This window comes from Nelumbo lutea, chromosome 1, assembly GCF_056320005.1.
Source record: "Nelumbo lutea isolate HS-2025 chromosome 1, American lotus-T2T, whole genome shotgun sequence".
Lineage (NCBI taxonomy): Eukaryota > Viridiplantae > Streptophyta > Magnoliopsida > Proteales > Nelumbonaceae > Nelumbo > Nelumbo lutea.
In genome coordinates, this window is record NC_142684.1 from 49,920,529 (window position 1) to 49,946,255 (window position 25,727).

Consider the following 25,727-nt stretch of genomic DNA (forward strand, 5'->3'; position numbering starts at 1 on the left):
ATTAGCCCATCAGGTACTACCCTCAATGGTCTTACACTCAACCTCTCAGCCCATAATGATCAAACACTGCCCGACAAGAGAGGACCTCTCCCTCGACTACAAAGAACAGTGTTGCACTCTCTGCTTATATGGATCCCGGGAATTAAAACCTTTTGCAAACATTTTAGAAACCATAATATATATACTTTCATATCTCATATAAAATATACTTTGCAAAACAAATCTCAACGATTGAAATCGGCTACCGGCAGTCTTGGTTTCCATCAGTGAGAGTGCATCCCCGATCATTACCTTTGTCCGACAAAGGGGCTGATCCTATCACTATGATCACCCACTCAGATGAATTCTCAGACTGTCTCAACATACCCAATTTTTGACCCCCGCTAAGGATCTCACTGATTGGTACATCAAAGACAGCCCAATCCGACACCTAGTGCAGTATCATAATCGAGTCTAGGGGTCGGGTATAACTTTCTAGTTTTGCCCATTAATCTCCAAGGTCCAAGGCAATACTGGAAATCTGGTCCAGTTCAAAGATTCAATTAATCCTACATTGTATGTGCCTAGGGTCTCACCCTGGCAGTTGAGACAGGCCACCCCAACCGACTTGGTGGTACAACAGTGTCAGCCTTATCAGGATAGGTCTCCCTAGACCGACCCACTAGCTGTGAACATTCTAAACTAACACGAGTCTCATTAAGTGTCCAGTTTAAGGGTATTACACAGAAACATACCAAGGGAACATGAATCAAATATGTATTTTTATTCATTTACAATAAACTCATAATGTACATCATTCTTATTGAAGCTAAGGGCATACAAAAATTGTCTAACAGCGTCCAAGCCTTGTAACAAAGGCTGGGCTGAACCCATGTGGCTGATGTGTAGATCAATGTTAGGGTCCCACACCATTCAAATAAAGCCAAATGGGTAGCAGGTTAAGGAGTAAGTGTGCACATAAGCTTAATGGGCCTAAGGCCCAATTCAAACTGGGCTTAAGTTAGTTAATTAAAAAGGGGACAATTCAGTTTTTGAACTAATTAGGATTAGTTAAAGGATAAGATAAGTCTTATCCATTTAAGAGCCCAGATCCAAATAGAAACTCTCTCCTAATTGGATTAGGAGGCTGATCCTAAGAAGGCTATAAATAGGGGGCGAATTCCTCAGTTTCAACACATCGCAATCTGTAGATTTCTCCCCTGTTCTTGTCGCTCCTACCCAGTTTGATCTCCACTTGTGGATCTGATCAAGAAGAGTTCTTGATATTGCTTCTTGGTAGAAGAAGCAATCTGATTTCATGCTCACCATCCCTTACCCAATTCTTGTTGAAAAATTCAGGTTCTTACTGAAGAATCGTCCTATTGATCCTGGTTCACTACACTCTATGTCATCTTTAGTAGAGGTGGGTTTTGGTCTTCTCTTTGGGCATGAACACCTGCGATGGGAGTTACTGCTACTTCGTATCAGGTATATCCCTCACTTCCTATTGGTTTTAGATCTGGTCCGGTTTTGGATTCAAGAACGAACATTGAAAATGTAGTTTTCTAAATTAGGGAATGTGATTCCCAACTAGGAGAGAGAGAATTTTTTTGAATTTCGCCCAACCTTCCTATAAGGTTCGGCCATCCATATGATAGATCTCTCATTCCTTCAAGAAGAAGAGAATATATCTATGAAATGTTGACGAATAGTGCTTTGAGTTGTGTGCATTAGATTGATACTAGGCTACATTGATGCATACCGCATTGTATTTGGGCCAATACACATCAATATTATACTGCATCTAGCATCTATCTATTAAAAAACACTTGAAAGGTGATTCAAGCCCCTATCACCCTTATAACCAAACCTTAAATTAGAGATGTAAATTGGGCCATGCCACCGAAGGCCCGGCACGGTCCAACATGATTTTGAGCTGACCCAGCCAGGCCTAATGGTCCACGGGCTGTGTCAGGCTTGGGGTTTCAAGTCAATGGGCCAGCATGGCATGGCCCCACTATCGTGTCGTGCCACCCATGGCTCGTGGACTAGCATGGCCTAGCCCGTGGCACAACCCATATATTATATATAGTATATAATATATTTAATAAAATAAACATTTTCTTAAATAAGTAACTTTGGTCCAATCCACAGTCCATCCTGGCCTAAGGCTCGGCCCACGAACTAGCCCAGAACGGGCCCATGCGGGCTCAGGCCCTGGGCCATGACGGGCCAACCCCCAAAAAAAATATCTTAGGGGAGGAAGGCATGGCCTAGCCCGCAATTTGTGTGGGCCATTCCGTGCTAGTCCAGCACGACCCATTTTACACCTCTACCTTAAATGCACCTTTAAGCTACCAAACTATCATGCTTCTTATGATAATAAATGAAATATAATTATCTTATTAAATTTTGTGTCTACATGCAATCCAAACAAATAACATATATTTATATTCAACAACTCTAACTAAAAGTTAAAAGGAATAATATTTGAATTTTATATTTTATCAACTATCAGAATACATAACCCATCAAATCCACATTTATATTAACAATTGACTTTTAATTTCAAGAAATTTATACAAAAAATATTAATAATGGAACAAATTTTTAGTACATAAAATTTATAAATTTGCACATGATAAGTATCTTAAAATTTTTATATATCTTTATAAATTATAAATTATTATATTAATTTGATAAACAACATATTTATTTTTTATAAAAATAAAAATATTAATAATAAAATAATTATTTTATTGATTAAAATTATGAATTTTCATATGATATGTATCTTAGAAATTTTAACATATTTGAAAACATATTTATTGTTTATATAACTAAAAAAAATATTGTTAACCAAAAATTTGAGAATTTAATAATTAGTTGAATTTTTTGTTAATGTTAAAAAGTAAAAATAGAAAAATAAAAATAATTGATATAATATTAAATATAATGGTTGCATATGTTTTGTGCCTTAGACTTAAATAGAAGATAACAAAATAATAGCTTTGTACATACATTAATTTGTAAAAGTCTATATAATATGTGTCTTGGACTTGATGCATTATTATAAAATTGTATGATATATATATATATTCATCCTGCTATATTATTATAACATATTTCTTCATATATACTATTATAGTATATATTTTCTATGCTTTTATGTACTATTTGTGGTTATTTTAAACTTAAATTTAATGTTATTAATGTATTTATAGAATTTGTCTCTATTTTACTAGTATATCCATATTATTTTCAAAATATATCTGTATTCATATTCGTATCCATATGAGAGTTATCCAATACTTAATTATTTATCTTTTCAAGAAGCTTGTAGACCCTGTTTTAGATATTGATGACTTTCGTTTTCAGTATATAAATGTTAATGACTTTCCATTCAAATATATAAATGTTAATTAATTATCATAAGAACAGTTTGTTGGGCACAAGGGTTACGCAAATAACAATACAACTAGGAACAAAACAATACACAAATTGCATGTATTATACAAGGTAAAACCATGCAAAACCATTGGGTGTAACCCGGCCATGTGCAACTAAGGCTGCATTTGGCATTCCTTATTTTAAAGACTTATCTTTTGTTGCAGTTAAAATGCCCCTATGAACATTGAACTTTTAACAAAAAAGAGAAAAATCCTTTAAAATAAGGAATGTGCCAAATGCAGCCTAAAATCATCACATATTATACGATTTTTATTGTGTTCTCTTTGCAATTTTTCTTTTGGTTTCTTTTCAACATATCGATTGTATGTATAGCAAACAAGAATTGAATGATGCACTCACCATGACTTGAACCAGTGATATTAGTTTTGCATTTACAAATTACAATAAGCTTTTGTTCATGTAATTGTTGTAGATATATACAAAGAGCAGTACACTGTTTTCTAGGTACAAAATAGTGACAATAAGACGAACTCTTACATATTGCAATATTAAAATAGCTCGGGCTTGATCTTAACTTTCTGTTTCTCTTATATTTTCTGTCAAACCAAACAATCCATGAGTGTTTTTGTTTTAGCCCGGGGTTGACAATCTTTTATTATTATTACTTTTTTTATTTTTGCATGTTGCTTTTACAGAAACTTCTAGATGAAGTGAACACAAATCGAACGAAATTTGGAAAAAGAAAAACAGCCAGGTAAAATTTGTCATTCAAAATGTTTGTTTTCCACAATTTTTCATTAAAAAAAATCTGGAAAAGGAATTAGATAGAGACATGAGTTTGGGGGAGGCAATGTCTGCAAAGTCTGCCTTTGACATTCTTTCAGAGAATTTTATAATTCCGAAAATGACCAAAGATGTGAGCGTGGGAAAAGAAAATGATTTTAAGTTTAGATGCATCAAATCGTTAGAAGTTGGACTAAAAACTCATTATAAAAATTGATTCTTTAGAGTTAGAAAATTCAATTTCTTTCTTCAAATATATAGTGATTATTTGAAGTAAAATTTTAACCAAACAGCCTAAAAGTCCCATAATAATACAGAGACACATGGCTAAAAGTCATTTGATCTTGCTGATATTTTGGTACAGGCCCTAGCTGAGGTGGGTCCTGATATACTCTGAATTGAAAACAGGTGGGCCGTACATTGAAACTATGGCCCCATATCTAACAGTAGTCAATAAAATAAAATTTCTTTGTATATAGGCCCAAGTAATACCTGAGGCGACCATTAAAGTTGATATAGCTTATTATCTTGGTCTCCCTCCTTTTTTTCTAATTAGTTTTACCGATTCAACAACGGAAAGGAAGATGAATAAAATAATAGAATACTTAAGTTGCAATGACTTTGATCAAATAAATAGAATAGAATGTTTAATTGAAGTGACTTTGTACCTATAGGAGGATGTGAATTCAGGATTTATTTTGATATATAGATTAATTAGTTTCAATGCTTTAAATGCAGCCTCAGACAACAACATTTTGAAAATTAGATTCGTCTTTAACAAGTTAATCTCCTTCCTAAGTTTTCATCTTCTCTTCTATTGAGACAAATCAGAAATGGCAGCTGTTCTGTTTCAATTTGTTTTCTCTGCATTCTGTGAAGTAGTGAGCTTCGCCTCTCTTGATCTTCCATGGTGCAGCTTATCTTTTTGTGTTCCTGATCACAGTGCTGAGATGTCCTGGTCAAATCATCAACTGTGTCCTCACAGATTATTTCAAGCCTCTTGTGAAGAATTCCTTCGATCTTGCAGTGGGGGAAATGACTTCTCTTGCCTTCACAGCTTTTAATAATTCTAAAGAAACCTTTTCATCGTGGGCCTCTACCAACATCACCTGCAGTAATGCAACTCAAGAACTCCAAATTATATTGAATGACACAATTTGTTGGGTTTCCAACAACTTCTCTGAGATTGGCGAGAGCTTTAGCGAGATGGTCTATTTGATCGCCAAAAATGTATGGAACAACTACGTGAATGCAATAGGATTTGTGAGGCAGAACGTTTGAATCTTGTTTTTTCTCCGATTTTGCTCAGTTTTTTTAGGTTATGATTTGAATTGTATATATATTTAATTATAAGATTCTGTGTAAGAGGAAACCCACAATTAATCAAAGCTATCCCTACTGAAACACCCTCATAATTCTCCATTGAGGGATCATATGGCTCCATATATATCTACTCCTATATGGAGTTGGAAGCAGAGACCTTCAACTCATACTTGAGATATCTGTAGTAGTTTATACTGAAAATGGTTTGCAAAAGGAAAGGCAGGTAATCTTCAAACTAATGTATATATAGTAGAAGTATAATCTCCAGTTTCCTATATTTCACGTCAAGACTATAGAAAGATTGTAAGTTATATGCGAATTGTGTTCATTGGGATTGTCATGAGAAGAGAGGAACAGGTGTAAATTATATTGCAGAATGTATTAAAAAAAGAGTAAATTTCTTAAACTACCTCTACTGTTTTGATGGTTGCTGATGATAGTAACAGCAAATACCGTAAAAAAAATAAGATAGAAAAACAGAATAGAACTTGGTTGAACGAGAGAAAGGTTTTGTAGTATTCTGATATTTCTCTCTGATGCTACAAATCAGTACAGAAGAGGGGATTTTATAGTAGATAGAGTCGGTTGAAACTGAACCGACGTACATGAACGAAGACTCATTAACTCACCTAGGGAGAGGTATTGGCAAACTTTGGAACTGAATTACTTTGGAAGATACAACGACTTGTATCGAAATGGAACAAACATTGAAAAGAGACTTTAACTTTACTGTTATTCGAGGTGACTGAATCACCGACTTCTGGAAATGTGAAACAACATTTAATACTCCTCCTTGGTGCACATTTCAGCAACTCCAATCATGTCTCGTAGCAATTCGAACTTGCCTTTTGATAGAACCTTTGTGAATATGTCAGCTAATTGTTCTTTAGTTTTGCAATGTTTGAGCTCTATTTCTTTGTTTCCTTCTGCTTCTCTGATAAAGTGATACTTGATGCCAATATGTTTGATTCTGCTGTGAAATATGGGATTCTTTGCCATTGCAATAGCAGATTTGCTATCACAGTAGATTCTAGTAGCACCAACTTGTGGTTCTCCCATATCGTCAAATATCCTTTTGAGTCATATAGCCTGGCTCGTTGTTATTGCTGCTGCAATATATTCTGCTTCAGCTGATGATTGGGCAACAGTTGCTTGCTTCTTTGAAGCCCAAGAAAATATCCCTGATCCAAGTGTGAAAGCATAACCAGATGTGCTTTTCATGTCATCTACCGAACCTGCCCAATCACTGTCGGTGTAGCCAATGAGCTTAGAGTCATGTGTGACTCTGTACCAAATTTCATAGCTCCTTGTTCCTTGCAAATACCTTAGTATTCTTTTAGCTGCTCCATGATGAACTTGACTTGGATTCTGCATGAATCTTGATAGTAGACTAACTGCATACATGATGTCTGGTCTTGTAGCAGTTAAATAGAGAAGACTTCCAATCATACTTCGAAATTGTGATTCATTTGCCTTTGGTGAGCCATCTTCCTTTCTGTATGCTTTAGTGTTGTCTAATGGAGTGGAGACCGTTTTGCACCCCTCCATTTTGAATTTCTTCAAAAGAGTTTCCGTATACTTCTTTTGTGAGATGAATGTCCCTTCTTCTTCTTGAGTTATTTCAATTCTAAGAAAATAGTGCATTGGCCTAAATCAGTCATCTCAAAACTCTTCATCATGTCTTCCTTGAACTTCTTGACCATCTTCTCATTATTTCCAGTATAAATAAGATCATCAACATATAGAGAAACAATGAGAGTGTCATTTGTACCTTGAGTTTTGATGTAGAGTGTTAGCTCACTATAGCTCCTCCTGAATCCTTGCTCCAAGAAATAATTGTCGATTCTGCTGTACCAAGCTCGTGGAGCTTGTTTTAAGCCATATAGTGCCTTCTTTAATCTGAGAACTTTGTCTTCTTGTCCTTGCACCACGAACCCTTGAGGTTGCTCCACATAGATTTCCTCCTTAAGATAGCCATTGAGGAATGCAGATTTCACATCAAGTTGAAAAGTTTTCCATTTCTTCTGTGCAGCAAGTGCTATCAATGCCCTGATTGTGTCAAGGCGAGCAACTGGAGCAAATCTCTCATTGTAGTCGATACCGTATTGTTGTGAGTATCCTTTGGCAACTAGCCTTGCTTTAAGCTTCTGGATTGAGCCATCTGAGTTAGGCTTTGTCTTGTAGACCCACTTAACTCCAATAGTGTCTTTGTCTTGTGGACGATCCACAAGTTCCCAAGTCTTATTTTTTTCAATCATTTTTATCTCTTCATTCATAGTTTTTCTCCATTTTTCTTCCTTAAAAGCTTCTTCAAAGCTTTCTAGTTCTATGATCATCAAGTTGCATGTCTCATATATTTCTGTTAAGGATTTAGTTCGCCTTGGTGGTGAGTCCGGAGTAGACTATGAAGCTTGTTCCGGTTCTGATTGTGTTAGCGAACTGATTTGATCACGATCTTCTTCAATTCTTTGACTTGGTAATAGAGGCAAGTTGATAGTCTTTCTTTCAACTTCTTTTGTCTCCCAATTGTGTGCAGCATCTTCGTCAAAGCTTATGTCTCAATTGATTATGAGTTTTTCTTTCCTTAAGCTATAGACTCGATAGCCTTTTGATTAAGTGCTATAGCCTAAGAAAATTCCTTTCTCTGTCTTCTCATCCAATTTTCCTCTTTTCTCTTGTGGGACATTTGTGTAGCATATGCATCCGAAAACTCTGAGATGTTTTGCTGATGGTTTTTGCCCACTCCAAGCTTCAATCGGTGTCCTATCTTGCACAACTTTAATAGGACATCTGTTAAGCAGATAGACAGCAGTGCTTATTGCCTCTGCCCAAAAAATTTTGGGAAGACCTTTTTCCATGAGCATGGCTCTTGCAGTCTCCATAACAGTTCTGTTTTTTCTTTCGGATACTCCATTCTGTTCTGGAGTGTACCCGACTGTAAGTTGATGCTCCATGCCTTCATCTTCACAGAACTTGTTGAATTCATTAGAGGTATATTCTTTGCCTCTGTCACTTCTTATGGTCTTGATGTTGTGACCACTTTGCTTCTCAACACGGTCTTTGAATTTTTTAAAAAAATCGAAAACCTGTGATTTTTCTCGCAAGAAATAAACCCATGTCATTCTAGTATAATCATCAATGAAGATGATGAAATACATGTTTTGATTATTTGATGGAGTACGCATTGGACCACAAACATCTGTATGAATTAATTCCAATGGCGCTTTGGCTCTCCAAGCTTTGCCAGATGGGAAGGATTGTCGATGTTGTTTTCCGAGCAAACACCCTTCACAGACATTGTTGAACTCCTTGATAGCTGGTAGGTCACGCATCATGTTCTTCTGCTGAAGAATCCTTAATCCATGGAAATTATAGTGTCTGAATCTTCTATGCCATAGCCACGACTCGTCCACTCGTGCTTGCATTGCGATATAACTTGCATCTTTCCATTGAATGGGGAAGCACCTGTTTTCTGTCATTTTTGTTTTTGCAATTTCAAGGGATTTGTCTTGCTTATCATAGATTGTGCAAGAGTTTCCCTCAAAATGTAGAGAGTAACCTCTTTCTATCATTTGGCCCACACTAAGTAGATTTTGATCAATGTTAGGGACCAAAAGTACATCATTTATGTATTTCTTGCCTTGTTTGGTGTCAACAACAATGGTGCCTTTGCCGGTTGCTTCCATGAAGTCGCCATTACCAATTTTGACTTTTGTCTTGATTTTATCAAGGCTATGGAAGATGCTTTCATTTTTAGTCATGTGATTACTACACCCACTGTCAAGATACCAAGTATCCTTTTTTTCTTCTATTGTAGAATGACAAGCATAAAAGAGATTATTTTCCTCATCTTTCTTTTCTGAAAAATTAGCTTGATGGGTTTTCTTGAATCTACAAACTTTTTCAACATGGCCAAATTTTTTACAGTTTTGGCACTGTGGTTTTCCTTTAAACCAGCAATCTTTCTCCAAGTGATTTCTCTTCTTGCAAATACCACATGAAGAAAACTTGTCATTATTTTCTTTTGATTTTCCTTGTGACTTTCTTCCATCAACTTTTGGTTTATGAGACCGCAGATTAACTTTAGACTGAAAGGCAGATTCAACCGAATTTTCATTCTGCCTGTCACGCCTATTTTCATATGTCTCGAGAGAGCCCATCAATTCTGTTGGTGATAGTGTTTCTAGATCCTTTGTTTCTTCTATCACCGAAATTATTGGATCATATCTCTCTGTGCAAGAGATTAGAATTTTTTCAACTATTTTCTTGCCAGAAATAGTCTCCCCATAGGCTCTCATTTGATTTACTATTCCTTTTATTCTAGAATAGTAATCTTTTGCAGTCTCATTATCCTTCATCTTAAGATTTTCAAAATCCCTTCTAAACTTTTGCAATTTAACAGTGCGTACCTTGACAGATCCTTGGAACTCCTCTTGCAATGTATCTCATGCTTCTTTGGCAGTTGATGCACCCATGATTCGAGGAAATATCTCCTCAGCCATTGCTTGTTGTAAGCAGAATAGTGCTTGACAATCCTTTTGCTGATTTTCTTCATAGATCTTCTTTTGATTTGCTGAAAGAGTAGAGGTGTCTTCAGCAATGCAGAATCCTTCCTCAACGATTCTCCATAAACTTTGTGACCGAAAATAGGTCTTCATTTTGATAGACCAGAAGTCATAGTTTTCTCCATTGAAGATTGGAAGAGAAAGGGTGGAACGATTGGCTTCTGCACATATATTGTTTAGAAGAACTCACGCCCAAAAGATTTGATCGAACGGGCTCTGATACCACTGATGGTTGTTGATGATAGTAACAACAAATACTGTAAAAAAAATAAGATAGAAAAACAGAATAGAACTTGGTTGAACGAGATAAAGGTTTTGTAGTATTCTGATATTTCTCTCTGATGCTACAAATCAGTACAGAAGAGGGGATTTTATAGTAGATAGAGTCGGTTGAAACTGAACCGATGTACATGAACGAAGACTCATTAACTCACCTAGGGAGAGGTATCAGCAAACTTTGGAACTGAATTACTTTGGAAGATACAACGACTTGTATCGAAATGGAACAAACATTGAAAAGAGACTTTAACTTTACTGTTATTCGAGGTGACTGAATCACCGACTTCTGGAAATGTGAAACAACATTTAATATGTTTCCGAAATGGACTAACTGTGCCCTTATTGCTTACATATTGTCTTAAAGTACCCTTACTATTTTTAAAAAAGACATCACCGTTAAGTGCTAATGGAAAATAATGAAATGTCGAATTTGCCCTCCACTATTCTTCAAATTTCAAAATAAAACCCAATTGATGAGCAGTTCCGATGGTGATGCCTGATCCTTTTTCTAGCGAACTGTGTTTTGCCATCGGAAGACGGTGAAGACAATGAACAAATCCTAGTGCATCGCTTTCTCTACTAGGGAAAGCCCAAAATGGTAAAGAGTGGGAGAACGACAATGAGGGAATAAAAGAAAAACATAAAATCAGTGAATTGCTCACCAGAGGTGGGTGGGAATAATGAAGGGATGAGAGATCCATTATACGGATGGCCAAACCCTGCAGGTAGGTTGGGCGAAATTTCAAAAATTTCTCTCTCTCCCATCTGGGAATCACATTCCCTGTTTTAGAAAAATTGCATTTTTCAATGATCAATCTTGAACCAAGAACCGAACCAGATTTGAAACCAAAAGGTAGGAGAGGGAGGTACCTTATACGAAGAAAATAATATCTCCCAATGAAGGTGTTCACATCCAAGGAAAGGTCCAAAGACTACTCCCACTGAAGATGACACAGAGTAGGATGGAGCAGAATCAGCAGGTGGTTCTTCCCAAGAACCGAATCCTTCAGCAAAATTCGATGGAGGGATGTGAGCACGACTTCATATCAGTTTTTCTCCAAAGACTGATACCAAGAACTCTTCTTGATCGCTCCTATAGTGGAGAACGAACTGGCAATGGCCGCAGTAGGAGGAGGGCACAAGAACAGAAGACGGCGCAGTCTTACTGTAGATGTCCTCTCTTTCTGTGATCTGAGATCTGATTGTATGTGTATAGAATGGTTCACCCCCTCCTCCTTTTATGGCCTTAAAAATATCAGCTCCTAATCCCATTAGGAGTTTCCTTATTTGAATCTGGATCTCTTTAAGAAATAAGGATAAGCCCTTATCTTATCTGCAGATTAGATCAGCCCTCATAATCTTATTAGGAATTTCCAAATCCAAAACTATATTTGGATTTGGACTCTCCGAGTGGATAAGGATTATCCCTTATCCTATCTGCTGATCCAAAACCCAGATCCACCCCTCTTTAATTAATCTAATTAAACCAGTTCGAATTGGGCTTTAGGCCCACTAAGTCCATGTGCTCACTGACCTTCCAAACTGTTGCCCAGTTGGATTTCCTTGTGTGGCGTGGGACCCAAACAATGATCTATACATCAGCCACATGGGTTCAGCCTAGCCTCTGTTACAAGGCTTGGCCGAATTCACTGAAAAGACAATGAACCCCCGGAACCCATCACATGGGCTCCAAATGGGCCAAACACTTACACTAAGTGGTCCCTGGGCCAAGCCACCTTATAAAAACCCAGGGACTGTGGGCAGATGCAAGATTAGCCCATCAGGTATAACCCTCAATGTTCTTACACTTAACCTCTTAGCCCATAATGATCAAACACTGCCCGACAAGAGAAGACATCTCCCTCGGCTGCAAGAAATAGTGATGCACTCTCTACTCACATGGATCCCGGGAATTAAAACCTTTTGCAAACATTTAGAAACCGTAAATATATATATATATATATATATATATATATATATATATATATATCTTTATATAAATATATTTTGCAAAACAAATTTCAACGATTGAAATCAACTGCCGACAGTTTAGGTTTCCATCAGAGAGAGTGCATCCCCGATCATTACCTTTGTCCGACAAAGGGGTTGATCCTGTCACTATGATCACCCACTCAGATGAATTCTCGCACTGTCCCAACATACCCAGGTTTTGACCCCCTCTAAGGATCTCACTGATTGGCATATCAAAGACAGCCCAATCCGACATCTAGTGCAATATCATAATCGAGTCTAGGGGTCAGGTGTAACATTCCAGTTTTGCCCACTAATCACCAAGGTCCAGGGCAATACTGGAATTCTGGTCCAGTTCATGGTTTCAAGTAAACCTACATTGCATGTACCTCGGGTCTCACCCTGGCAGCTGAGACAGGATACACCAACCAACTTGGCGGCACATCAGTGTCAGCCTTAGCAGGATAAATCTCCCCAGATCTATCCAACGACTGTGAACATTCTAAACTAACACAAGTCTTATATGTGTCCAATGTAAGGGTATTAAACAGAAATACAACACAATGACATGAATCAAATATGTACTTTATTCATTTACAATAAATGTCATAATGTACATCATTTTGATTGGAGCTAAGGGCATACACTATCTAACATCTCCCACTTGCACTTAGGTCCAATCTGGTATAAGTCGGAGTCTCATACTTTCCATTTGTTTCTCAAATACTTTCTGTTTTCTGTGGCTTAGTCAATGGGTCTGCTACATTTTTCGCTGATGCTACCTTCTGAATTAGGACATCCCCGCTTCCAATTATCTCCCGCAATACATGGTACTTCCTCTCGATGTGCTTCAACTTCGAGTGGGCTCGTGGCTCCTTAGCCTGAGCGATAGTTCCATTGTTGTCACACAACAATGGAATGGGTGATATGCCGAATGGAACTACTCCCAATTCATGAATGAACTTCTTCATCCATATGGCATCTTTGGCAGCCTCACTTGCGGCAATGTATTCGGCTTCGGTTGTGGATTCTTCTGTGGACCCCTGTTTGCTGCTTTTCCAGCAAACAGCACACGATCCTATCGAGAAAACATAACTAGATGTAGACTTTCTAACATCTGGATCTGACTGGAACTCAGCATCAATATACCCCCGGATCTGTAGTGAGCTACCATCGAATACCAAACAAAACTCTTTTGTCCTTCGAAAGTACTTAAGTATATTTTTCACAACAGTCCAGTGCTCCTGCCCTAGGTTGGCCTAGAATCTGCTTACCACACTCATAACCTGAGCAATGTCAGGACGAGTGCACAGCATGGCATACATTATGCTCCCTACAGATGAAGCATAGGGAACGTCTTTCATGCTCTCAATCTCCTCCGAAGTCTTGGGAGACATCCCCTTGGAGAGAGTGACTCTGTGCCTGAAAGAAACATTTCCTTTCTTGGAGTTCTCTATGTTGTATCTTTTGACTATGTTGTCAATGTAAGAAGATTGGGATAATCCTATTATCCTCATCGATTTATCTCTATAGAGTCGAAGACCCAGTATATAGGAGGCATCTCCAAGATCTTTCATGGAAAATTACTATGAAAGCCATACTTTCACCATAGTCAACAATCCTACATCATTCCCAATGAGTAGAATGTCATCTACATACAGAACCAAGAATGTAACCTTATCCCCATTGGATTTCCTGTAAACACAGGGTTCATCCGGATTCTGCTCAAAATCGAACTTTTTGACAGTAGAGTCAAACCGAATGTTCCAACTCCTAGAAACTTGCTTTAAGTCTATATATGGTTCTATTTAATTTACATACCATATATTCCTGACCCGCAGCTATGAAACCTTGCGGTTGCTGCATATAGATATCTTTAGTAAGATCTCCATTCAGGAACGTAGTTTTGACATCCATTTTCCAAATCTCGTAGTCATGGTATGCTGCTACAGCTAGCAGAATCCTAATGGATTTAAGCATGGCCACAGGCGAAAATGTTTCCTCATAATCGATGCCCTCTTTCTGATTATACCCTTTCGCCACCAGACGAGCCTTGTAGGTCTCAACCTTACCATCGGGGCCCTTCCTCTTATAGATCCATTTGCATCCAATTGCTTTTACCACGGGGGGCGGATCTACTAGAGTTCAAACTCCATTGGTCTCCATTGAGTCCATCTTAGCTCTCATGGCATCTACCCACTTCATGGAATCTATGTCCAACATAGCTTCCGTATTAGTCACGGGATCCTCCTCACAAGTCATAGCTTCCACCAGGTAACTATCCTGGTCATAGCCGAAACGGACTGGAGGAATGGAAACTTGGGTAGATCTTCTAGGTTGGTCATTACCTGGAACTTGTGGAACACCTCCCACTACTCCTGAGCTCTCCTCATCAAGAACAATTTCTTGACGATGATTGTTCAGGATGTAATCATCCTCCAAAAAATGGTCATATCGACTACAGAACACCTTCTGTTCTCCAGGGTCATAGAATAGGTAGCACACAGAGTCCTTGGGGTAGCCTACGAATAGGCAACGGCTGGTCTTGGATTCCAATTTGTTCGCACTCGTTCTTTTAACGCGTGCCGGACAACCCCAAATCTTCAAGTGTTTAACACTTGGTTTCTTTCTAGTCCAAAGTTCATATGGAGTATTCGGAACCGATTTGGTTGGAACCCGGTTCAGCACGTATATCACAGTCTCCAATGCGTAACCCCAAAAGGATGTGGGTAACTCTGAGTGCACGAGAAGTGACCGGACCATATCCAATAAGGTCATATTCCTCCTCTCTAAAACACCGTTAAGTTGTGGTGTAGCAGGAGGAGCTAACTGTGATACTATCCCGTTGACCTTTAAGTAGTCCTTGAATTCGCCAGAGAGATACTCGCCACCTTGATCCGATCGAAGGGTCTTAATTTCTCTCCCTAACTATTTCTCGACCTCTTGTCTGAACTCCTTGAACTTTTCAAAGGATTTAGACTTATGTCTCATTAGGTATACGTAACCGTACCGAGAATAATCATCGGTGAATGTTATAAAATAAACGTGTCGGTTACGTGTCCTAACATTCAGGGGACCACATACATCAGCATGTATAAGGTCAAGCGTGCCTGTACATCTTTCAGGCCTACCGTTAAATGGCCGTTTCGTCATCTTACCCTAAAGGCAAGGTTCACAAGTGGGAAGATCTTCTATAGTTAAAAATCCAAAGAACCATCCTTTACCAACCTTGCGATACGGTCAATGTTGATATGGTTAAGTCGGTAATGCCATAGGCACGTGGGATTAACTGCATCATGGGTTCTTTTATTGGGGATATCAACCGACGTAATTTCGGCTATGTTAGTTTCCAGAGAATGATGGAGAACATAGAGATCATTCTCAAGTTCTCCGTATGCGATGAATTTGTTATTTCTTTTAACAGTAGTCGTATTACCAAAAAGAATAGAATATCCATCCGTACACAATTTTGAAACAAAAATCAAATTTCTTCTCAAATTCTGTACATAAACACTATCTTTTAGTACAATATTTCCTTCTCTGAAAATTAACTCTACGGTTCCTATGGCCGCAACTACAACACTTGCAGAAGTCCCCAAGCAAGGAGTTATTTCTCCGTCACTCGGTCTTCTGCTTATCCTGAACCCCTGCAGTGAGTTACACGCATGAGTTGAAGCCCCAGAGTCAATACACCAGGAAGCAGAAGTTACCAACAAATTGGTTTCTATGACACAGGATTCGAAATTAACTTTCTTGGATTCCAGGTATTGAGAACAGTTCCTCTTCCAGTGGCCGGTCTGTTTGCAGAAGTGGCAAGCATCTGATGCTCTGTCCTTCTGCTTTTTGGGCTTGGTGGCCTTCTTCTGGGGCCTTTTCTTTGCCTTCCTCTTTACTCTTGCCCATTTTGCTAGCTTCAACAAGCATTGCAAGGGGCTCATCCTTCTTTATCAGTTCCTCAGCCCTCTACAACATATTGCTGAGTTACTGAATGCTGACATTCAGCTTGTTCATGTTGTAGTTCATGATGAATGGATTGAGGAAGGAGGCAAAGAGTTCAGGATGGCGTCTACCTTGGTCACATGGTCCAACCCGGATCCAAGAGCCTCAAGTTCATTGATATAACCCATCATCCGAAGACAATGGCCATGAACCTGTTGACCCTTGGACATTTATGTGGTCATGAACTGTTTCAAGACCTTCTGGCAAGTAGAACAGTTCTACTCTTCATACATTGTCTTTAGACTGTCCAATATGTCCTTGGCCAGCTCGATCTGATCGAACTACCTCTATATCGCATTGTCTAAGGAGGCAATGATGTAACAACGGGCAAGGGAATTTTTCTCTTCCCATTCTTGGTAGTCCCTCTTGCAGGCCTCAGAACCCCTATCTCCCGGACGCTCCGGGGCAGGGTTTTTATCCACCTTGTCCAAATTTTCAGAAGTTAGGACCAGCATAAGGTTACGGTACCAGTCAGCATAGTTTGGTCCTTTCAGTTTGTTGTCATCTAATGTAAGGGTATTACACAGTAACACACCACAATAACATGAATCAAATATGTACTTTATTCATTTACAATAAATGTCATAATGTACATCATTCTGATTGGATCTAAGGGCATACACTATCTAACAAATAAAAGGAGAGTATTGTCGCAGTGATTCCTCTATTTTTGTTAAGAACACAATGAACAGTGGTTGGGGATCTTATTTTAGCCCAGAGAGAGTGAGAGGGAGAGAGAGAGAGAGAGAGAGCAATGGGAATGAGGAATATAAAAGGAGAGAATGTGAGAGAGAAAAAATGGGGAGAGATTGAAGGGAAGAGGTTTCACTGAAGGAAGGTGAGAATTCATCATATGGATGGCCTAACTATACTAGATGGCTAGGTGAAATTTTAAACATTTTCTTCAACCTTCTTGGAATCGCATTCCCTATTTTAGAAAAAGTGCATTTTCCTAGGATCGATCTTACACTGAAACTAGACCAGATTTGAAACCAAACAAGAGGGAGATGTATACCTGATACAATTTTCACAAATGTAGCTCCCAAGGTAGTTTACACCCAAATCAAATCCCAAAACTAGCTTCCACTGAAAAATGGCACAGCTGGGAGTGAAGCTAGTTCAGCAATATTGTTTTCAACAAAACTGCAATCAAACTCTTTGGATTGAATAGGGGAGGTGAGCACGATTTTTCTTTGTATTTTTCTTGCAAAAATGGGAGAAATAACTAATCAATATCAGTCCCAAATACTATGATCGAACTAGGGGGTTTCTTGGGCGACAAGAGGAGAAGAGAGAAAGCTGAGAGGTTAAGAACATTCTTTGGCAGTACATCAATTTTAGCCTTGAAAGGATTAATTCCCCAAGTCTATCCAATGGCTAAGAACATTCTAAACTAACACGAGTCTCATAAATGTCCAATTTAAGGGGTAATTTCACAGAAACATACCAATCTCAACATGAAACAACAATGTACTTTTATTCATTTACAATAAATGTATTTGTACCTCAATCTGATTGGAGCTAAGGGCATATACTGTCTAACATTCACTGCCGTTGGCTCACTATGTCATAAGGTAGGAGGGGAACAGTGTATATTCTCGGGTATTAGTTCATTAGGGGAGAAAGAGAACCGAGAAGAGAGGGGAGGAGAGAGAGAATGTGAGAAGAAGATGGAAAGAGGAGTTTGGGGGAGAAGAAGCCATTGCTAGGTTGCTCGATTTTTTAGGTTGAAGGAGATGAAGGTGAACAATGAAGTTTTTGGTCAATGTTTTAGTTCGATGGGGAGAAAGAGAGGGAAAGGAAGAGGGTGAAAGGAAGGTATGTTGCTATTGGAAGTTGCAACAATGGCGGTGGTGTGTCAATCCGAACTAACAAGGCAAATAGGGGAGGGTTTTGGAGGCTTTTGCAACGTCTTGCTTCGAGTGGCACCTACCGCGAATATTTTAGCTTACCCAACACCCACTACCATCTCCTACCCTCTCTCTCTCCCTCTCTCTCTATCTATCTATCTCTCTATCTCTTTCTCTCTCTCTACAACCGAAGAAGAAGAAAGCAAAAGATAAAAAAAAAATGAAATTAAAAAGAGCTTCTAAGTTTTCTACTTGAAAAAAAACAAAAAATCTTCTTTGAATCACTAAGAACTTCTTCCCTACAACTATAGAATTTGTTCTTCAGATCTTCTTTGAACTTCCAAATTTTCTTCGTCCCTCTACTTTTCCCTCTGTTAAAGCGCCATTTCTTCAAGTATGGTGGATTTTTCATCCATCCTCTTGCCTTGCACTTCTGTTTCACTCTTTCTAATCTGGTTCGTCAATGTTGCTCTATGGTTAATCATCCTAGCTCAACTCTTTTGCTTTGCTTTTGTTTGTGTTTCAAGTTTGTTTTGATAGTGATGTTTTTTCTTCTTTGGCATTTCTTACTTATCTTATGAAGATATCTTTTTGGTTCTTTAGTCCACATTGGTCGCTTTGGTTTAAGCCTCTACAATATAGATTGTATTTTGTATTCTGTTTGCTCTTTTGTTCGAATTAGCAGATGAAGGAGGAGGTTGGACATAAATGCGGATGAAAGAAATGGAGTTCTTTTTTCTCCTTTTCATGGTTTTCCCCTGATTTGGAGTCTGAAGTTGGGATTTAGCTTCTGTTTTATTTTTATTGTATGAAATCCTTTTCAACCCACCTCCTAGGCCTCATGGAGTCGTAGCGAGGGAACCAGCCAGAACGTTCCTAGGGAATTCCCCACCATTGAGTTTGAGTAATTGTCCGATGTAAGTTTGAAATGATGGGAGGGTGGCCTGAACATCATTTTTATGCCACCATTTTGATGATGGGAGAGAGAGAGAGACCGAACAGAGACCGAAGGGGGAGGGGGAGGTCTGAGAACCTCAACGACCAAAGAAGGTTTTCTAAACAATGCCAGTGTTGAGATGAAGGGGACGAGGGTAGTATTGGGTTTTAAAAAATTTATAGGTCACGTGGTCACATGTGCACAGATTGTGATGGTGCGCTAACGGATGCTAATGGTAGAGGTAGAGCTAGTCAATTGTCAGAAACAGTAGGGGTAGTGTTAGACAATAGTCAAACAATAAGGGTATACTTAGTCAATTTCACAAACAGTAAGGGTAGTTTAAGAAATTTACCCAATACAAAAATACTATACAAGGGTATCAAGGGTATTTATATACTCGTAGAGTTAGTCTATACAAGGTAAGACTATACCATGGGAATAGGATAATGGGTCGAGTAGGCCCTAGGCCAAAATATGCCAGACTAGGAGCAGGTTTTCATTGGGTGAGTTCTAAGGAGAATTGATTGCACAATATATAGGAGGATGGGCAGGTTGAGGTGAGGGTGACAAAGGTCCAATAGAGGTAACTATTGCAGGTTCAGTAGATGGAATAGTGGTAGTGGCAGGGATCACTGTTGTCAAAATCTTACGATTTACGATACGATTCTCGATTTGATTCATGAATCCCAATGGTTTCGATTCGAATCTTATGTCCAAATCCTTTTCAACAAAAATCCTATGATTTTTGTTTGAATCCTATGATTTGATTCATAAATCTTATGATTTCTACGATTCACAACTGTGAACGTTGGAAAAAAAAAATTGGTTGTTCACCTCGTGACCGAGCAAATGGAGTCACCACCCATCAAAATACATAGTTGGGAGTGATGGGCCTTCCTAATTTATATTTCATAAATAAATTTGAAATTAATAGTGACTCCACTCCATTTGTCCTAGACAAGGCTAGTCTAGGTAAGTTAAGAGAGAGAGAGAGGGAAGAGGTTAGGCACCCCTCTCTCTTATCAGTGTAAATGCAAAATCCCTTTCTTAATTTAAATCTGAATTGGAGACTCGGATCATCCAGCAGTTCGAAAGGATGCTCCCCTCCATACTTCTAGACCAATCCCCTTTTGGATGCAGGGGTCTGAGCTAAAGGGTGAAAGATTACTCCCTTGCCCCTTTTCTATCAAAGCCCCCACCTTCAGACTTAGTTGAATGGCTTGAAGTGAGAGGAAGCACAAACCTCTCAGACTACTAGAGAATGTGTAGTTTCTCGTATTCTAACTTGAATGCAAGGTAGGCAAAGAAAAGTAAAGAAACAAATAGACACATAACTGAAGCAAAACTAGGGACTCAGGGATATGAGGTAATCGCTTTCTACCTCTTGTGACCTTGGATGAAATAACAATGCTATAGTAAGCTATAGGAATCTAATCTCTGTCGAAAAATGGATTTTAGATAGCAATGTTTCAACTAAATTTCGAACAAGAAAACGAAAACAATAGGGCCTGAACCATTGATGGAAGAAAAATAAAAGATGGTGTGAATCAAGGACACTTCGCTGTTGAATGCTTCAAACACTAGGACGTCCTTCTGAAGCTTGTTGAGAAAATACGAGATTAAAGCTCCAAACTATGTTCTTGTCTTGTTAAGGATTGCTTTCAGCCCATCTTCCCTACTCCTTTTTTTTGTTCTTCGACAAAACCTTCTCTCATTGCTATCTCTTCTCCTCTTGCACTCTCTTTCTCTTTCTAGGGAACCCGCTTTTGCTCTCTTTCGTCTTCTCTGTTCGAGGGTTTCTTCCTCTCGTTTTTCTTTTTGTTTTCTCTCACGTTCTCTATAATCTTCCTAGCGGGTGGACCCCTCTCTGTTTTTATTCTATTGCTCAAGCTCTCTCTTAAACTCTCTCCCTCTCTCTCTTTCTCTGCAACCTTTCAAAGCTCACCGAGTTACTTCAGGTCTCCCGCACTCATTCAAAACCCTTAGGACCCTCTCCTCTTACCCCTTCTTCTCTAACCTCATCCTCTTCCAACTTCTTTCATCCGACCTCATTCAACCTGCTTGTCTTGGGAAAGGAGCTCATATTTGTAATAGGAAGAAGGGGGTTTTTAGGAAAACTCAAAGTGGATTGGGGTTTTAGTAAGTTGGGATTTAGAGAGTAGGCTGATTTGAAAATTTGGGTCAAAAGGGGTAATTTTGTAATTTAAGGCTTGGGAGTAAATTGGTAATTTGGGAAAAGAGGGCAACCTGGTAAATTGGAGATTAAAAGGTAATTTGGCAACCTAGCGTTTGAAGGGGTAGGTTTAGAGTGTATTTAGGTAATTTGGCCAATGGGTATTTTGATAATTTTGGTTAAAGGGTATTTTAGGGATTTAGGGAAGAAGGATATTTTGGTTATTTGGTCAAGGTAAGCTCTAGAAATTTGGAAGAAGGGGCATTTTGGTAATTTGGAAGAAGGGGCATTTTTGGTAATTTGGTCAAGTGATATTGTGGTAATTTGGAATAGGGAATATCTTAGTCAAGGGTACTTTAGGAATTTTAGAAAAAAAGGTATTTTGGAAATTTGGTTGAGGGTATTTTGGTAATTCGGAGTGGGGATATTTTAGGGGTTTGGTCTAAGGGGTATTTTGGTAATTTGGAGGAAGAGGGTTCTCGATAATTTGGTCAAGGGATATTTTTGTAATTTGGAAGGGGCATTTTGGTAATTTTGGTATCAGGTGAGATCAACAATGGATTTTGAGGATTTAGGGGTTGAGACTTGGGTTCTTGGGGTTTTGGAAGAACCAAAATAGGTTGAACGTTGTTCGAGGGTTAGTTAGGGGTTTAAACAGAGGACCAAGAAAAAATCGGGTGCTAATAGTTGCCTCTCTTTGCTGTGAGGTTGGAAACTATAAAATAACAAAGACAAAAAACAAGCATACATAAATTTTTGCGAAAGGGTAAGCTTGGAAAAGGGGTGAGATGAGGAAAGATGAGTGTGAGCATCGAAAAATGGCTCACTTTGCCACTTGGGCTGGAAATGGAGTCGCCACCCATCAAATACAGAATTGGAGGTGATGGGACCTTTGAGATCAATATAAAAAATCATGTTCAGCTAAGCCCAGGCACTAGCTACACCGGTCTAGATAAGTCTCGGATGGGAGAGGGAAGGGGTTAGGCACCCCTCTCCCGGATCCAATAGGTTGGGGCCCACATGAAACTCATTGGCACTTAATACAAAACCGAAATGATTAATTAAACAAACAATAGTTATCTAATAGAAGGAAGGCATTTAAATGACAAACAAGAACTAAGCAATAAAAATATGCATAAGTGTCCAACGCATGCATATTGATGTAGGGTGGCCCAGCCCATCCCATGAGCGCCAGAACCAAGGACATGACTGGTCATAGTAGGGGCTACACTGCACCCCTCATATGGAGCCAATCGTGGAGCGCCCACGTGTCCCCACAGAACTCTCTGACTACCCTCATACGGCTCTCATCTTAGGCATCCATCTCCACCAACCTCTAGGCAGCTCAAGTATAAATAGGGGGTACCCCCCTCTAGGTGAGGGATTCTGAACTTGAAATCTGGTCCTACTATAAAACTTAAGTGTCCTCACTTTGGGTTAGTATCTACAAGTAGAGCCCTCGTCTTTACTTGATTCCCCTCTTCGTACCCTAAAATTGACTTGACCGATGGAGCCTCCGCCTTAGGTTCTTACCCGAGGCCTCTGACATCATTTGTCTTGCAGCACCTTAGCTATCAGCCTCGGCCTCCAGTCCTCAGTCTCAACACCTCTTCCTCGAATCCTTCAAAGCCCTCGGCCCACCATCAGAGCTCAGGGGTGAAATTACTTTGTTGTCCTCGGCCAACCCGAGTATCAACACATATTTCCCCTATTGAAAATATTGATGCATTAGCACTCTCAAAGCATCAATTGGATCAAATAAAACTAAACAAAGCATACTTCATCATGAACAAGCATGTATAAGCTAGTTTAGAAACCATTATTTCAGAAATCACTAACTAAAAGAAAAAAATAAAATAAAATAACAAACGAGGCTACAAGAAAATGTCACAATTGAAATTAAGCCTCTATAATCAAATTTGAAGAAACCTATACCAATCTGAGAACCAAAATCAAAGTAGTGCAGAACTAAACAATTATATCCTAATCAACATTAACTCTAACAACACATGAAGCATAGTAAATTCTAGGTCAAATTGGGCTGAAGACCAGATCTACTGGGGTGAGTTCGGTGGAACCTACTCCATCGATCTGTTCCCCAACCTCTAATCGTCTCTGATAGAGATGGAACAAGAAGACTGGGTTCGCATTACCTGAGGATGTATTGGCTGATTGGTTAATATTGCAGATGGAAGTTATAGTGAGTCCGATGTGCTCCGGGGGTTAAGATCAGATTATAGAGGTCGATTGAATCCTGCTTCCACCTTCTAAATTGGAGCAAGCTGGGGCTATCCACTACAACTTGCCTGACTCAAGCTCACAAATAGGGGAGGTCTCGGTCTGCTACCGAATTCCGAGAGTGGAACAAGAGAAGAAACGACTGAGAAAAGGTGGAAAAATGAGAGGCAATGCCAAAAACGACGGAGCCTTTACTAGGTCTGGTAGAAAATGATGCTTCCGTTAATGACTGTGGGCTCTGTTCTTCATAGAAAGGGGGAACGATGATCGGAGCAAGGAGGGGTGATTTGGTTGGAATATAAGTAGAAGTTGAAGGAAGGAAGGTTTGTCGCTGCCTCTCATTCAAACCCGCCATGAGGAAGAGGAAGGATGATCGGTCAAAGCCGAGAAACTACTGCTGCTACTAGAAGTTGCAGCAGCGGTGGTCGTTTCAGTCACGCTGCTCTGGTTCACCATGAATCGCCACCGCTCTCGTTCTCTGTTCTTTTGCGGATGGGGAAGAAAGGAAGTACTTGCTCATCGACTTGATTTCAGCAGTTCAGTGTTGGAAAAGGAATAAGAAGACAGAGGGGGAAAGAGGGTGAGAGGAAGTGGGAGATCAACTTTGGGTTCGTTGCTGCTGGTTTCATTTGAACAGGGGAAGAGGAGAACAATCGATTGGAGAAAGATAGTGAATAGTGTTGTTCCTCCTTAATGAGAAAGATAGGTTAAATTTTATATTAGGGATAAGGGGTAGTTTTGTAAATTCAGGAAAATCTAGGGGTATTTTGGTAGTTCTGAAAAAGTTGGGTCAAATCGGGTTTAAAGGGGTTAGGCCGGGTTTTTGGTTCAATGGTGGGGATTTTTGGGTCAAAAAATGGAAGGTTGAGATGGGTCTGTGTTGAAGACCGAAATAGAATCTTTTTACATGGAAGGGTAAATGAGGGTAGTTTTGAATGAAATTTCATGGGACGGGGTTTTTGGACATTCTGGGTTGATTGGAGGGGTCAGATTGGCCCAACTAGGCCTCGATTGGGCAGATATGGAAAGGGTTCAATTTGGTTAATCTAGGGGCTCGAAATGAAATCTTTGTGTGATGAAAGGGAAAATAAAGGTAGTTTTGGGTGAAATTTCTTAGGGTAGGGTTTTTGGGTAGTCATGATTGGTAAAATCAGATTGAGCCAACTGAGCCCACATCAAGCATATTTGTAATCAAGTCATTTTGGAACCTCAAAATAGAATCTTGGTATGATTGAGGGTAAATGGAGGTGTTTTGGGCTGGAATTTCATATGTTGGGGTTTTTTGGTATTTTGGGGTGATTAGAAAAGTTTGATTGGTTTAGATGTGTTCGGACCAAGTGGATATGGTTTGTGGGTGCGAGAATGGTCGAAATGGAATCTTTGTTTGATGGACGGGTGAACGAAGGAATCTTGAGTCCAAATTTCATGGGTAGGTGTTTTGGAATGTCCTGGGTCTGATGGTTGCATCTGATCTAATGGTTGAGGTGTAAGTGAGGGTCAATCAGGGCCATCGGATAGGTATCGGGCAAGTTTAACTGTTGATCTAAGGGCTCTCAGGGTGAAATTTGGTTTTTTTTTTGGGTTTTTGGGTGTTTCAGAGAGGTCGAAAGGGTCTGATCGAGTGTTTGGGGGTGAATTAGAGGTTCAGGTAGCAGATCGAGCATAAATCGGGTGTTGACAATGAGGAAGGAGAATTAATGTGAAGGAGAAAGGTTTTCGTACAAGCCATTTTATTCTTGGAAAAGTGACCTCTTCTAGGTATCAAGACCTTCAGAGTTCGGACTCAGGGTACCATTGTTATAAAAGAAAACACTAAAAGCAACTTGTAAAAACTATTTACTCGTGGCAAAGTGACCCCCTCCTAGGTATCAGAAACCTTATGGAACCAGGGTACATTTATCGTAAAGAAAGGCATTAAAAGATAAGCAATGCACAACATTGAAAGCAACTCAAGAAAAGAATACTTAAGCTTATTGCAAATCACAATCATAGATATTGGCAGAGGTCTTGTGGTTGATAAGGCATAACTGTTCTTTTGTTAGGTGAGGGGCATCCTTACATGCTATAGTAGTCTACGCTCGAAAACTCTGATAAAACACTTGTTAAATCTGATGAGGGTGCAAAGTGTGGTGCATTTAAGTTTGTGGCAATGTCATTAAGATGCCAATGCATGATTAACATGATTCTCTAAGTTAATATTTTCATCTATGCTCCTTAGG

The 25,727-nt window shown here is 39.1% G+C and overlaps 1 long non-coding RNA gene across 1 annotated transcript; it reads right to left on the bottom strand.

Moving 5' to 3' along the window:
• Positions 1 to 4,793: 4,793 nt before the first annotated feature.
• Positions 4,794 to 24,200, bottom strand: LOC148874590 (uncharacterized). Its single transcript, XR_016105472.1, has 2 exons — positions 23,424 to 24,200; positions 4,794 to 5,282 (listed from the first exon to the last, which is right to left on the bottom strand). It is a non-coding gene; the product is annotated as an uncharacterized LOC148874590 (long non-coding RNA).
• Positions 24,201 to 25,727: the final 1,527 nt, after the last annotated feature.